At 43.4% G+C, this 9,063-nt stretch overlaps 1 long non-coding RNA gene across 1 annotated transcript; it reads right to left on the bottom strand.

The window, feature by feature from the left end:
• Positions 1-2,645: 2,645 nt before the first annotated feature.
• LOC125756676 (uncharacterized) lies at positions 2,646-6,249 on the bottom strand. The gene is made up of 2 exons (XR_007414679.1): positions 6,069-6,249; positions 2,646-4,146 (listed from the first exon to the last, which is right to left on the bottom strand). It is a non-coding gene; the product is annotated as an uncharacterized LOC125756676 (long non-coding RNA).
• Between the last annotated feature and the right edge of the window lie 2,814 nt (positions 6,250-9,063).

The following is a 9,063-nucleotide window of genomic DNA, read 5'->3' as shown; positions in this document are numbered from 1 at the left end:
TTCCGTTTCTGTTCCGGAAACTAAAAAAATAATGTTTTGTAACGGTTCTTATTTTTATGCGAAAATTTGAAGGTAAAGTAACGATAAAAACATAGGATTTGTGGTAAACTTGCGCTCCTCTTAAGAACGTGGGACGGGTAAAACACGTTCTTCCCGCATTCTTCAGAGGAGCGCAAGTAACTGTACGACGAATTGCTACAGACTAGCGCGAGCTATGTGGGGTGTCGTGGCTGTGGCTGGCCCAGAAACCCGTCAGGGAGGAGACCAAGACAAACCAGCAACCATCTTTACTCCGCCGAGTCTCGGCCACAACTGCGAGCTGCGAGCGTGCCATCGTTCGTTTTCTTCTTCTACGGACGACGCGCTTGCAGCCGCCGCTTTTATACTTGTCTATACGCTTCTATACACTTATAGGAAGGAAGAACCAGAGGTCAGCAACAGGAAAGAGCAGGCAACCACAAACGGTGGCAGCAAGGCGGCTGCCACGACGACTGCTAACCCGAAAATGGATGCGGTGCCCCGGAGCCCCCAGTTGCCACGGACAACACCGGGACCTTGGTTACGTGGTGGACGAACCGTGCCGACGTGTGGTCGTGCACGCCACGTGCTGTCCACTGTGGCCAAGGATAGCGGCTACTGCGCCCTCCTCCCCAGTTTCACCGGAGGGGAGGGGGCAGTATAGAAGCGGTGGCTGCGAGCATGCTGGCCGTAGAAGAAGGGAATGATGAGCGATGGTGCGCTCGCAGCTCGCACTCAGCAGCCACTGGCAGCGGGCAGTTGCGGCCGAGGCTCGGCAGAGTAAAGATGGTTGCTGGTCTGTCTTGGTCTCGTCCCTGAGGGGCTTCTGGGCCAGCCACACAAAACCCCAAAACTAGCACCCTTCCAAGTTACTGTATTTAAATTTCTCAAAAGTGAATTACGAATTTTCTGAGCAGGTTCTATGTTTTGTGTCAAGGGAGTGAGCATTTTCTCAGAAGCAGCCCGTCATCGAGGGTGCAAGACCGCTGTTCTGATAAAACAAACTTCAGCACCGAGAATGCCCCCTCCACACTAGTGTGACTGGCACACGAAAGTCCACTTGCATTAATATAAACAGCTCTGGTTGCCACTCTTTTCATTTTTCATAAAATTTGAACATCTTTACTTTGGAATTCTTGCATGAGATAAGCGCTAACACTATACCCTGACATATGTATTATTGCTCACGTTGCATGACCTCGGTTGTTCCAGGTCACCAAGTTTTCCCGGGAACTGAAAACTGATAAATATTTCGGTTTCACTCTGGAACGAAATAATAGATAATGTTTGTTATTTTCGTTCTGGCCAAAAATATCTTTTCGTTTTTGTTTTTGGTTTTAGTTCCGTTCCGACACACGGGGTGGATGGCTATGTAATTTCAAGCTGTGATATTGGTGCAAGCCACATATACAGGGGCAATGCAAACATTCAAAGGAGCGTTTATTGATTTCAAAAGTTCCGGCTGAGCCCCATCTAGCAGTGAAAAATTTTCACATTGCAGCATACTAGCAACACGTTATGTTGCCAAATTTTTCCATTATCTTATGAAACTGTAGGCTGTGGTCCCATGTTGTTCACTTCCCTTTCTTTTTGTTTAGTGACTTCAGTTGATCTGCAAGTTCTTTCTTGTCTCAATGCATCACATTTTTCCTAATTGCACTAATTTTTTTTGTTCCTACAGCATCGGTTTCTCAATTCCTCGAAAGAGCCACGACGTGCGCTCTTAGCAATTGATGGGTACCATGTGCACAGAGGCCAAGGGATCGATCAGCTGGCCAAAATCGTCAGTTCTCTTGCCCGTGACTTCAGACCTGGAGTGAAGTCACATGGACACAGCGAGCTGGGTATCTGCTACAGGCTGCTGAAGTGCAGCCACTGCAACACAAAAGGCCACGAAGTCCTGCGAGTGCAGCAAATTCCTTCGCCTACCTTCCCAACATGAACCAAGACTGCTTTAGATCATCTTAATGTGTAAAGCAGCACACAAAAACAAGACATGAAAGGAGGAATACAATTGAACAGGCCAACCACTGCACTTGCAATTAGCTTATTTTGAAGGGGAAAAAAGGAGGGGGTAATACACATATGCACAAGTGCACAACATTCAAATTTTTTTTAAGCACCGTTATGAGCAAAAGTCATTGTTGCATGTGGTGCACTTGTGGGTATGTACTATATACATATTTTTTAAAAGAATAAACTAGTGGCAAGTGCAACAGTTGTCCTGTTGAATCATATTAATCCTCTTGTGTCTTTTTTCTGTGCGCTGCTTTACATGTTCAGATGCTCTGTCACCAATTCACCCGACTTTCAACCTTACTGAAACTTGGCAAATGCTGCCTGCCATGAAACGGCCCTTTTCAGGGCCACCCATGTGTTGTCCGGCTGGTTGCGAATGCTCCCAACTGTTACCCAGATAGCCTCCTTGAAACTTGAGAGGAGTTGTACGGCGCATGTTGACTCTGCTGGCTGTATATGACTTTTGTATTATTAAGATTGTGCCACAGGGTCTTTCAATTGAAAGTAATACATATAGCATGACCTTGCATTAATTATCTTTCATAAATGCTAATCACTACTCGAACAAATCGAGAACGTTTCTGTATTGCAGCAAATAAATGTAGAAATTGCATATGTCATCACACCTTTATTGCCCAAAAAATTGCATTTATTGCACATTCATCAAGCAAGTGACCTATGCAGGACACTATCTCTGCAAGCTCAGATGTGCACGCGCAGGCCTTGCATTTATGGCTTTGCTATCTCGGCAGCCCTCTGTTCTATTGCTACCTGTGAATGTGCCAAGCAGATTGGTCTGAACGGCATCACAAGTAGCTAAACACATTTTAGAGCGCAATGAACTGGGCTAGTTGGTACTACTTCATTATGTCACAGTGCGAGGAAAGAAGCCAAGGCACACAGTGCTGTGTCCCAGCTTTTTCCTCGTTCTGGGAGCACTGGAACAATGAACATTTGAGAACATTCACTTGGAGCTCCTACCATCACATTTGGCTACATGCTCCAAGCCCAGCTCGTCCAGACATGATTCAAGGCATCACAGTTGTGTTCGCATACATCATCTGTGTAGAGAACAAGTTATTTTGAATTGAAAAATGGCCATCCACCTGTTTTGTACAAGGCTACCAGGAAATCCATACTGATTTCTCAGAAAGGAAGACAAAAAATTCGTACTGTTCCTGGGCTCAAGCCTGGAACCAACACCTTTCCAGGGCTGTTTCTCTACAACTGAGATAGCCAGTAGGCTAGCAATGGGCAGTGTAAGGGCCAATTAGTTGAAAAGTCAAAGCACACAGAATGTGGCAAATGGGTCCTGTGGAAACGTGCAGCAGCTTTTAGCAGAAGATTCTGCGTTAATATCTATTTATGAAAATCAAACTTGAAAGAAAAAACATTACTTGCAGCTGGTTATAAGCTACTTATACCTACTGTGCTTTCCACAGAACTCATTTGTCATATTCAGTGTTCATGCGCTTCAAACTGAATTTGCCCTCGCACTTTGATTACTAGCATACTGGTTAACTTAAATGGTAGAGCGACCACACCGAAAAAAAGTCGTTCTCGAGTTCAAACAGTGGACCATGTCAAATTTTTCGCCAACTAAAATGGTGTTCTTTATGAGAAATCCATATGAATTTTATCGTAGCTTTGTGCAACAAATGGGAGTGGATGGACAAATGGGAGTGGATGGCCATTTTTACATTCATAACCCTTTCTATGTTGTGCAAAACTCCGCTGTTATAAACGAGTCATTTTCTAGCAGCCAACAGCACATCATAGTGTTTGTAGATCTGGAGTGCTTCCCAATACGGACCACTGAGAATGGCACAGTTGCATTGTGGGGCAAAAGTATATGGACAGTTTGTGCCACTGAGCAAGCTTATGTTATGAGGCCCAGCAGCACATAGTGCTGGCATTGTTGACATAGTTCCTTGAAAGGCAGTGGGGGTTAACATAGGCTGAAGTTGAGGCATCTCCGTTGTAGTGCAGACAAAACGGGTGCGGATAGTTCGTTCATGCTACTGAGAGAAAGTAACGGAAGACATGGCAGCAACACACAATGCCGTTTATGAGTTTGCAAGGCAGGCCAACTGCACCAAGGCGGATGAACTGCAAACAAGAGAGCCACATGGTGTTTCTAAGTGTCAGGCTGTACGTCACGAAAATTTAGCTCAAGAAAGTGAGCCCATAGTGTGCACTATAGGTTACCGCATCTGTTTGTATATAACATGGCAAATAAGCTGATTGGTACAAACTGAGTGAGAAGAGTTTAGCAAGAGTTTCATGCCACGTCTTGAATGTGCTTGAAAAAGTGCATGAGCCAACATGTTAATAGGCTGCTATCGAACAATGTATCTAGTTTTTCTTTTCTAGTAAGACCTGTATATCCAAAAGTTGGCCTCCCAGACAAATATGTATTATGGGTGTCATACTGTCAATTTTGATCACGATGGGACCTGACTGGGTAGAATTTCTCTACTGTGATTATTTACTGTATGCAAGTTGCAAAAACGAGTCAATCACTGTTGAGAAATTTGACCCTGATTGGGCTTAATTGCGATCAGCAGTGCACCATGTGACAACGGTATCATCCGAGTTAGTTTCTAAGTATGGTCTACATCCAAGCCGTGGATGGATCAACCTGTAAACCTAAAGCGGCGGCACTTACGACTGCAGTTTCGCAAAGTCGTACTCTGTCTTGCTGCAGCTTTTAGCACATCATTCTTTCTATAACTGTTTGAGACGCTTTGTATACAACTGTCTACATCACGTTTTTGCTAGTCGTGTTGACTAGTGGCTAAGAAAGAACAAGATACATTTAAGAGTGGATAAATTGAACCTCCTGTGTAATAGATCTGTTTTCAACTTCATTTTGCAGTGTACTGTTAAATATAGTCAATTAGCAGAAGGCACTACCATGTTTGATGTTCCGCTTTTTCCAAGTCACCTAAAAAGTAATTTATCTTTGCTCGAAATGATCATAACCAAAAAAAGAAAAATTAGTACTATATTTCTAGCCTGAGATTTCATTCTATTTTTGCAAAAAGCAGAACATGAATGACTTCAGGTTCAATGCAATTGAAGTTTAATCAAGATTAGTTACTATAAAGCACATACATGACAATATGTTTGTTGCAACGTCGAGTCCCTTGAGATAATGTGCAACTCTGACGAATTACAGGCAGTTCTTCATAGATCGCGTCTGAAAGGGTTTAATGTAGTCGAATGAAAGCTCGCATTTGAATCGAAAGTTCAACCCGACTTGCAGCTCAGTTGTAGCAAGTTCTACTGTGCGTTTAGTTCTGACTTTTTTTCTTTTTTTTTGCACGAAGTTATACAGAACACACCCTCAATTGGTGCGCTGCTGGTAGGCACTGATTAGTTACTGCATATGCTACCTTTAGGTAGCGTAGTCAGTAACTCTAGCACTGATAAGAAATCAGCGTCTTTAGGTCAAGGGTGCTTGAACTCTTCCAAAAACACCCCCTTTCGTGAAAACGAGCAAGTGTAGCGCAAGAATTTTCAAAAGCTCTACGTTGCGAGGGGTGTTGGACGTGAACAATTCTGTCTTATCAATAATGCAATGTCCTGATGCACTGACAGCGCAGAGGTCATCAAAAGCAAGCTATCGCTTCCATTATAGCACTAAAAGCGCCTTCAAAGCAAAGCTGTCAAATTGAAATCCCGGTTTACATGTACGTACAAAAAAAAAGGGGGGGGGGGGGCTGTGCAGTCATCGACGCCCATTAGCAAAGCAATATTTGTTCGTGGCAATACCTAGTACATCTGAATTTGCTGCACAGCTTTAGCTTATATTTTGTGTGGTACCCGCGCGTTCATGCACGTTAACGATCGTGTCCCGATCATCGGAAATGATTTTTTCAGAGCTCGACTGGCTCGATACCACATCTAGCGCAAGTTAACGATCAAAGAGCTCGATACCTATCGAAAGCGCAGAGCATGACACTCATACAAAGCACAATGTTGAATTGGAAGTTGCATCGGAACGTGTATCTTACCAATGACCTCACCTGCTATGGTGGGCGAGCGGAGTCGAGTACGAATATCCACGGGTGAAAAAGGCACCACACCTTCACGTGTGAGAAGACACACCCTAAACTCGATAGCGAGCGTTAATGTTAACATTACCGCGTACAAGAAACTAGCGAAAGAACAATTTACATCGCGCAAACGCTGCAAATTGCAAATAAACAATCCGCCATTGCAGACGATGTCGATGTTGATCGAGCTCTCCTCTGTAATAAACGATTCGCGCCGTAGCCAGAAAACGTGTGCAAATACCGCTGCAATAATAATAATAATAATAATAATAATAATAATAATAATAATAATAATAATAATAATAATAATAATAACAACAACAACAATAATAATAATAATCTAAGCATTCATAAAGAAAGAAACAGATCTAAATCGATTCTGACTCTGTCCTCGTGGCTTGAAATGAAACTGCATTGCATTACTGTAATGAATGTAGTGCAGAAACAGCATGCACAAGTATGCATTATCAACACAGGAAGACACAACCAGGTTAAGCTTTGACAATAAGGCTTTATTAAAATGCTGGTTTGGTTCCTCCATAGCTTTGGGAAATCAATGTCATTTAACACCTCTACAATCAGTAATACAATATCTGAAATGAGAAATCATAAGTGAGAAATGGGCAGGTCAGCACATTCACCAATCGAACACTTTGCATTCCAGTCAATTATTAATTACAGCAGCAGTTGTGTCAGATAGAGCAGATGAGACATATGAGTGACTTAAATTTTATATTTAGTGGAAACCTCGGTCCAGTGCCAACATCAACACATAGTACTTTTCATATTTGTTGAGGCATGTGGTCATCATTGGCAATAATAATAATAATTTCTGGGGTTTTACGTGCCAAAACCACGAGGTAGGTAAAGGCACGCTGTAGTCGAGGGCTCCGGAAATTTTGACCATCTGGTGTTCTATAGACCATCTGGTGTTCTTTAACGTGCACTGCCATCGTACGTACACGGGCTTCTACCATTTCGCCTCCATCGAAATGTGACCGCCGCGGCCGAGATCGATCCATGACTTTTGGCTCGGCACTATTGTGGCCGCCTCCAGCTTTGCAATGCTTTGCACTATGTGCAATGCCCGACTCGTTTCAGTTACTGTTTCAGGTGGGCTCTCATAGTCGTTATTGTCACTGCTTGACAATGTGTTAGCAATGACCACACAGTGAATGTGCTTGCACACTTTGAAGTGTATCAGGTGCGCACACAGTGCACATTCATTGCATCTCAAGGGACAGCAAGCAGCATCCCCGACTTTTGTCACTGTATAAGAGTGCCCTTTAGTAGACTGAGATGGCACAGTCCACGTGCCGTCTTCGTTTAATTTGGCACAACCTGCCATTTCAGTGCCAGATCTGTGGTAGCTTTCAACTGCACTCAACTTCTTGCCCTTTGATCATCTGGATTGCCCTCTTCATCAAAAAATGATATGTCAAGTCCATGAGTGCAGAAATTAGTTTATCAACACGCTTATTCTTCTTTCCCTCCAGCATGGTGTGCTTCATCGTCCTGTGCATGCTCTCAAGGTGCATGTTGGTGTTGATACCTGCCCTCGTCCTAAAGCAGTAGGCCTGCTCTTGAGGTCTAACTGCATAGTTGTCCTTGAAGTACTTCAGAAAATTCCTCAGTGTCAAGGAATGATTGAAGATACTTTTCAAATTCTTGCTGGTCAAGGAACTCTAAAAGGAGTCGCACGTTGTGGTACACGTCTGGCCTCAGTTGTTTTTCTACACACTGATGTATCTTCTTCTGCCAATTCCTATCCACATGCCAGGTGCAGAGAAGTTTCTGCTGAGGGACACCCATAACTGACGACCATGCCTTGTAAAATTGTGAGGCGTCATCAGACATAAATGTCTTAGCAGCCACATTTTCGTTGATGGCACACTCAAGAGACCTGAAAAAGCTGCCAAGTTTTCTTCATTCATCCTGTTGCAGATGAAATAGGCTATAGGTATACCTTATCCCACTTCATCTAGCACTAGAAGAGTGGTCAGCTCAAACTGTTACCCTGTAGTTCCATGTGTTGAGTCAAGACACACAGTGCCCGTGCCCAATTCTTCTAACAGCTCTTTTTGTGGCTCTGTCATCAAAGCAAGGGCAAAATCTGTTGCACCAAAAGTACCAGTTGGGTCCACTGCACCTTGTGCCTTATACAGACAGACAAGTGTTTCACCTTTGTCTTACATTGCTTTCACCCACATATCTACACTGACAGCATCATTGGTGTGACACTGTTCAGGAGCAGCAATGTGAAACTGCCGTTTGATGTTATGCAGAGTTATGCGTTCTGCCAAATGTGCTGGCCTCAGCTTACATGCCCCCAACAGATGTTCTTATATTATTCAATATGGTTTTCATGGGCACACCACGCTCCAGGTCCTCTGCTACGTTGGTTAACCCCGTTGGCCTTTTCTTTGTCACTCATCCTCAAGTGCTGAATTTCTGCTTTATGGCCATAATGCTTTCTTTGGTACCTTACATTTATGGTGATATCTTCAGGTGCCGGGCTCTGAGTGTTCTCCTTCTTCGTCACAGTAATAAATGAAAGACATATCTTAGCGGACTTGCAGGTACCCTGACTTTTCTCTCGACGATTACCATGACCTTCCTTTGGCCTAGCCACTCCTGATCTATTAGAGTAGTAGTGGCTCCTCGTTTCCCCACTGGCCAGCTTTTTAGGAGCCGTGTGAAGAATAAACCAACAGTTCTCATTCGCCTCTTCCTGAGCTTTCCATTCACTGAATTCTGTAATACAAATACAACGTAGTATCAGAGAGAGACATTAAACCAACAAAAATAGTTCAAAGGCCTTAGACACAGATTAATGTCAAATGTTTTATTTTGCTCCCTCACTCTCTCTGCTTCACAAAATAAATTAAGTCCTTCAGCTAACCTTCATCTCATTCAGTGCACTGATATTCTTTCTGAAAAACTTCTGAAGCATAAGTTTTTGACC

The sequence above is a fragment of the Rhipicephalus sanguineus genome, unplaced genomic scaffold (assembly GCF_013339695.2).
Source record: "Rhipicephalus sanguineus isolate Rsan-2018 unplaced genomic scaffold, BIME_Rsan_1.4 Seq4481, whole genome shotgun sequence".
Classification (NCBI taxonomy): Eukaryota; Metazoa; Arthropoda; class Arachnida; order Ixodida; family Ixodidae; genus Rhipicephalus; species Rhipicephalus sanguineus.
This window is presented reverse-complemented; position numbering and strand designations above follow the sequence as displayed.